The sequence below is a fragment of the Aegilops tauschii genome, chromosome 2, assembly GCF_002575655.3.
Source record: "Aegilops tauschii subsp. strangulata cultivar AL8/78 chromosome 2, Aet v6.0, whole genome shotgun sequence".
NCBI classification, from domain to species: Eukaryota; Viridiplantae; Streptophyta; class Magnoliopsida; order Poales; family Poaceae; genus Aegilops; species Aegilops tauschii.
The window spans coordinates 303,966,793-303,972,792 of NC_053036.3; positions in this window are offsets into that span (position 1 = coordinate 303,966,793).

Below are 6,000 nucleotides of genomic sequence, written 5' to 3' on the forward strand. Positions count from 1 at the left end.
CTTGATCCAGCAAGGAGAGAGGGAGAGGTTGGGGAAGACTCCGTCCAGCAGCAGCACGACGGCGTGGTGGTCATGGAGGAGCGTGGCAATCTTGCAGGGCTTCGCCAAACACCGCAGGAGAGGAGGAGGACATGGACGAGAGGAAGGGCTGCGCCAGAACTTGGGTTGTTGCTGCCCTCCCACCCCCCACATATATATAGGGGCAAGGGAGAGGGGGGCCGGCCCCCTCAGATCCAATCTGAGGAGGGGGAGGCGGCCAGGGGGGTTGCCTTGCCCCCCAAGGCAAGGGGGGCGCCTCCCCTTAGGGTTCCCCCAAACCCCCAGGCGCATGGGCCCTGGGAGGGAAGGCGCCCAGCCCACTAAGGGGCTGGTCCCTCTCCACATACAGCCCATAGGGCCCTCCGGGGCTGGTGGCCCCTCCCGGTGGACCCCCGGAACCCTCCGGTGGTCCCGGTACATTACCGGTGACGCCCGAAACTCTTCCGGTGGCCAAAACGGGACTTCCCATATATAAATCTTTACCTCCGGACCATTCCGGAACTCCTCGTGACGTCTGGGATCTCATCCGGGACTCCGAACAACATTCGGTAACCACGTATATCTATTCCCTATAACCCTAGCGTCATCGAACCTTAAGTGTGTAGACCCTACGGGTTCGGGAACCATGCAGACATGACCGAGACGTTCTCCGGCCAATAACCAACAGCGGGATCTGGATACCCATGTTGGCTCCCACATGTTCCACGATGATCTCATCGGATGAACCACGATGTCGGGGATTCAATCAATCCCGTATACAATTCCCTTTGTCTATCGGTATGTTACTTGCCCGAGATTCGATCGTCGGTATCCCGATACCTTGTTCAATCTCGTTACCGGCAAGTCTCTTTACTCGTTCTGTAACACATCATCCCGTGATCAACTCCTTGGTCACATTGTGCACATTATGATGATGTCCCACTGAGTGGGCCCAGAGATACCTCTCCGTTTACACAGAGTGACAAATCCCAGTCTCGATTCGTGCCAACCCAATAGACACTTTCAGAGATACCTGTAGTGCACCTTTATAGCCACCCAGTTACGTTGTGACGTTTGGTACACCCAAAGCATTCCTACGGTATCCGGGAGTTGCACAATCTCATGGTCTAAGGAAATGATACTTGACATTAGAAAATCTCTTAGCAAACGAACTACACGATCTTGTGCTAGGCTTAGGATTGGGTCTTGTCCATCACATCATTCTCCTAATGATGTGATCCCGTTATCAATGACATCCAATGTCCATGGTCAGGAAACCGTAACCATCTATTGATCAACGAGCTAGTCAACTAGAGGCTTACTAGGGACATGGTGTTGTCTATGTATCCACACATGTATCTGAGTTTCCTATCAATACAATTTTAGCATGGATAATAAACGATTATCATCAACAAGGAAATATAATAATAACCAATTTATTATTGCCTCTAGGGCATATTTCCAACAGTCTCCCACTTGCACTAGAGTCAATAATCTAGTTCACATCGCCATGTGATTAATACCCAAGAGTTCACATCACCATGTGAATGTAATGAATCCAACACCCATGGGGTTTGTTCATATCTTGCTTGTGAGAGAGGTTATTAGTCAACGGGTCTGAACCTTTCAGATCCGTGTGTGCTTTACGAAATATCTATGTCATCTTGTGGATGCAGCTACCACGCGCTACTTGGAGCCATTTCAAATAACTGCTCTACTATACGAATCCGGTTTACTACTCAGAGTCATCCGGATTAGTGTCAAAGTTTGCATCGACGTAACCCTTTACGACGAACTCCTTTTCACCTCCATAATCGAGAAAATTCCTTAGTCCACTAGATACTAAGGATAAGTTCGACCGCTGGCATGTGATCCATTCCCGGATCACTATTGTACCCCTTGACCAACTCATGGCAAGGCACACTTCATGTGCGGTACACAGCATAGCATACTGTAGAGCCTACGTCTAAAGCATAGGGACGACCTTCGTCCTTTCTCTCTCTTCTGCTGTGGTCAGGTCTTAAGTCTTACTCAAGACTCACACCTTGTAACACAGCCAAGAACTCCTTCTTTGCTGATCTATTTTGAACTCCTTAAAAACTTGTCACGTTATGTATTCATTTGAAAGTACTATTAAGCGTTTTTGATCTATCCTTATAGATCTTGATGCTCAATGTTCAAGTAGCTTAATCCAGGTTTTCCATTGAAAAACACCTTTCAAATAACCCTGTATGCTTTCCAGAAATTCTACATTATTTCTGATCAACAATATGTTAACAACATATACTCATCAAAAATTCTATAGTGCTCCCACTCACTTCTTTGGAAATACAAGTTTCTCATAAACTTTTTATAAACCCAAAATCTTTGATCATCTCATCAAAGCGTACATTCCAACTCCGAGATGCTTACTCCATTCCTTAGAAGGATTGCTGGAGCTTTGCACACTTGTTAGCATCCTTCAGCATTGACAAAAACCTTCTGGTTGTATCACATACAACCTTTCCTCAAGAAAATCGTCGAGGAAACAATGTTTTGACATCCTATCTGCAAGACTGCTAATACAATTCCAACAGACTCTTAGCATCGCTATGAGTGAGAAAGTCTCATCGTAGTCAACTCCTTGAACTTGTCGGAAAACATCTTAACGACAAGCCGAGCTTTCTTAATGGTGACACTTACCATCATTGTCTGTCTTCCTTTTAAAATCCATCTGCACCCAACAGCCTTACGACCATCAAGTATTTCTTCCAAAGTCTACACTTTTCTTTTATACATGGATCCTCTCTCGGATTTCATGGCCTCGAGCCATTCGTCGGAATCCGGGCCCACCATCGCTTCTCCATAGCTCGTAGGTTCATTGTTGTCTAGCAACATGACTTCCAAGACAGGATCACATACCACTCTGAGGTAGTACGCATCCTCGTCGTCCTACGAGGTTTGGTAGTGACTTGATCCGAAGTTTCATGATCACTATCATAAGCTTCCACTTCAATTGGTGTAGGTGCCACAGGAACAACTTCTTGTGCCCTGCTACACACTAGTTGAAGTGACGGTTCAATAACCTCATCAACTCTCCACCATCCTCCCACTCAATTCTTTCGAGAGAAACTTTTCCTCGAGAAAAGGAACTGTTTCTAGAAGCAATTACCTTTGCTTCCAGATCTGAAATAGGAGGTATACCCAACTGTTTTGGGTATTCTATGAAGATGCATTTATCCGCTTTGGGTTCGAGCTTATTAGCCTGAAACTTTTTCACATAAGCATCGCAGCCCCAGACTTTCAAGAAACGACAACTTAAGTTTCTCTAAACGGTGTCGTCTCAACGGAATTGCGTGGTGCCCTTTTTAAAGTGAATGCGGTTGTCTCTAATGCCTAACCCATAAACGATAGTGGTAATTCGATAAGAGACATCATGGTATGCACCATATCCAATAGGGTGCAGTTATGATGTTCGGACACACCATCACACTGTGGTGTTCCAGGCGGTATTAATTGTGAAACACTTTCCACAATGTCTTAATTGTGTGCCAAACTCGTAACTCAGATATCTCTATGATCATATCATAGACATTTTATCCTCTTGTCACGACGAACTTCACCTTCACTCTAAAATTACTTGAACCTTTCAATAATTCAGACTTGTGTTTCATTAAGTAAATACACTCAGCATCTACTCAAATTGTCTGTGAAGTAAGAACATAACGATATCCACTGCGTGCCTCAGCACTCATTGGACTGCACACATCAAAATGTATTACTTCCAACAAGTTGCTTTCTTGTTCCATCTTACTGAAAACGAGGCCTTTCAGTCATCTTGCCCATGTGGTATGATTTGCTTGTCTCAAGTGATTCAAAATCAAGTGAGTCCAAACGATCCATCTGCATGGAGTTTCTTCATGCATATATACCAATAGACATGGTTCGCATGTCTCAATCTTTTCAAAATGAGTGAGTCTAAAGATCCATCTACATGGAGCTTCTTCATGCGTTCTATACCAATATGACTCAAATGGCAGTGCCACAAGTATGTGGTACTATCATTACTATTTTATATCTTTTGGCACGAACATGTGTATCACTACGATCGAGATTCATTTTAGGTGCAAGACCATTGAAGGTATTATTCAAATAAATAGAGTAACCATTATTCTCCTTAAATGAATAACCGTATTGCGATAAACATAATCCAATCATGTTTATGCTCAACGCAAACACCAAATAACAATTATTTAGGGTTAACACCAATCTCGATGGTAGGGAGCATGCGACGCTTGATCACATCAACCTTGGAAACACTTCCAACACATATCGTCATCTCACCTTTAGCTAGTCTCCGTTTATTCCGCAGCTTTTATTTCGAGTTACTAACACTTAGCAACCGAACCGGTATCTAATACCCCGGTGCTGCTAGGAGTACTAGTAAAGTACACATTCATATAATGTATATCCAATATACTTCTGTCGACCTAGCCTGCCTTCTCATCTACCAAGTATCTAGGGTAGTTCTGCTTCAGTGACCGTTCCCCTCATTACAGAAGCACTTAGTCTCGGGTTTGGGTTCAACCTTGGGATTCTTCACTAGAGCAGCAAATGATTTGTTGTTTCATGAAGTATCCCTTTTGCCCTTGCCCTTCTAGAAACCAGTGGTTTTACTAACCATCAACAATTGATGCTCCTTCTTGATTTCTACTTTCGCGGTGTCAAACATCGCGAGTTGCTCAAGGATCATCATATCTATCCCTGATATGTTATAGTTCATCACGAAGCTCTAATAGCTTGGTGGCAGTGACTATGGAGAACCATCACTATCTCATCTGGAAGATTAACTCCCACTCGATTCAAGCGATTGTAGTACTCAGACAATCTGAGCACATGCTCAACGATTGAGCTTTTCTCCCTTAGTTTGCAGGCTTAAGAAACTTGTCAGAGGTCTCATACCTCTTGACGTGGGCACTAGTCTGAAATCCCAATTTCAGTCTTCGGAACATCTCATATGTTCTGCGACGTTTCAAAACGTCTTTGGTGCCACAATTCTAAACCGTTAGCATTACGCACTGAACTATCACGTAGTCATCAAAACGTGTATGTCAGATGTTTCGCAACGTCTACAGACAACGCTGAGGTTCAGCACACCGAGCGGTGCATTAAGGACATAAGCCTTCTGTGCAGCAATGAGGACAATCCTCAGTTTACGGACCCAGTCCGCATAATTGCTACTATCAACTTTCAACTAAATTTTCTCTAGGAACATATCTTAACCAGTAGAACTAGAGCGTAAGCTATGACATAATTTGCAAAGACCTTTTGACTATGTTCATGATAATTAAGTTCATCTGATTATTCAATGAACTCCCACTTAGATAGACATCTGACAACGTCCTCCGAAAATAAGAAGCCTAATCCTAGACTTACAAAGGGCTACGTAGCTGCTACGTATACTTTCCATCTAATCTATATATGCCCCCCTGATTTTCAGGTGGGGTGGGCCTAATCCTCTCCTTTACTCCAATCAAATAGTCCCACATCACATCAGTTCGTAACTTTACGTAAACCATTACGTGGATGTAGCATTTCTCAAACAAGAAACATCCCCCGCCATCCGCGCGGCAAAATCACCTCCTTTTTACTAATCTTGGTTCTATAATTTTTTAGATCAATATAATTGAGATTTGTATAGATAGCACACAAGAGCAAAACCAAGTGGTACGGTTAAGGGCATCCACAATGTGTAGCCAAATGTGAAAATAGCTTTTGGCATCGTGGGAACCATTGTGGATGATGTTGCCAAAGCCAAAAAGCTGGAACCGAAGCTCCCTGATTGATTGATTGAAGGAATAGAAAAATGCAACGTCTCTCCTCTTTCTCCCATGCTTGGACGCATGTAGTACAGTATAGAGCACAGAGTCTACTCCCCTGTCCCTTCTATCACAAATCACAAAGCAGTGAGGCGTCAAATCACAAAAGCACGGACGAAGCAAC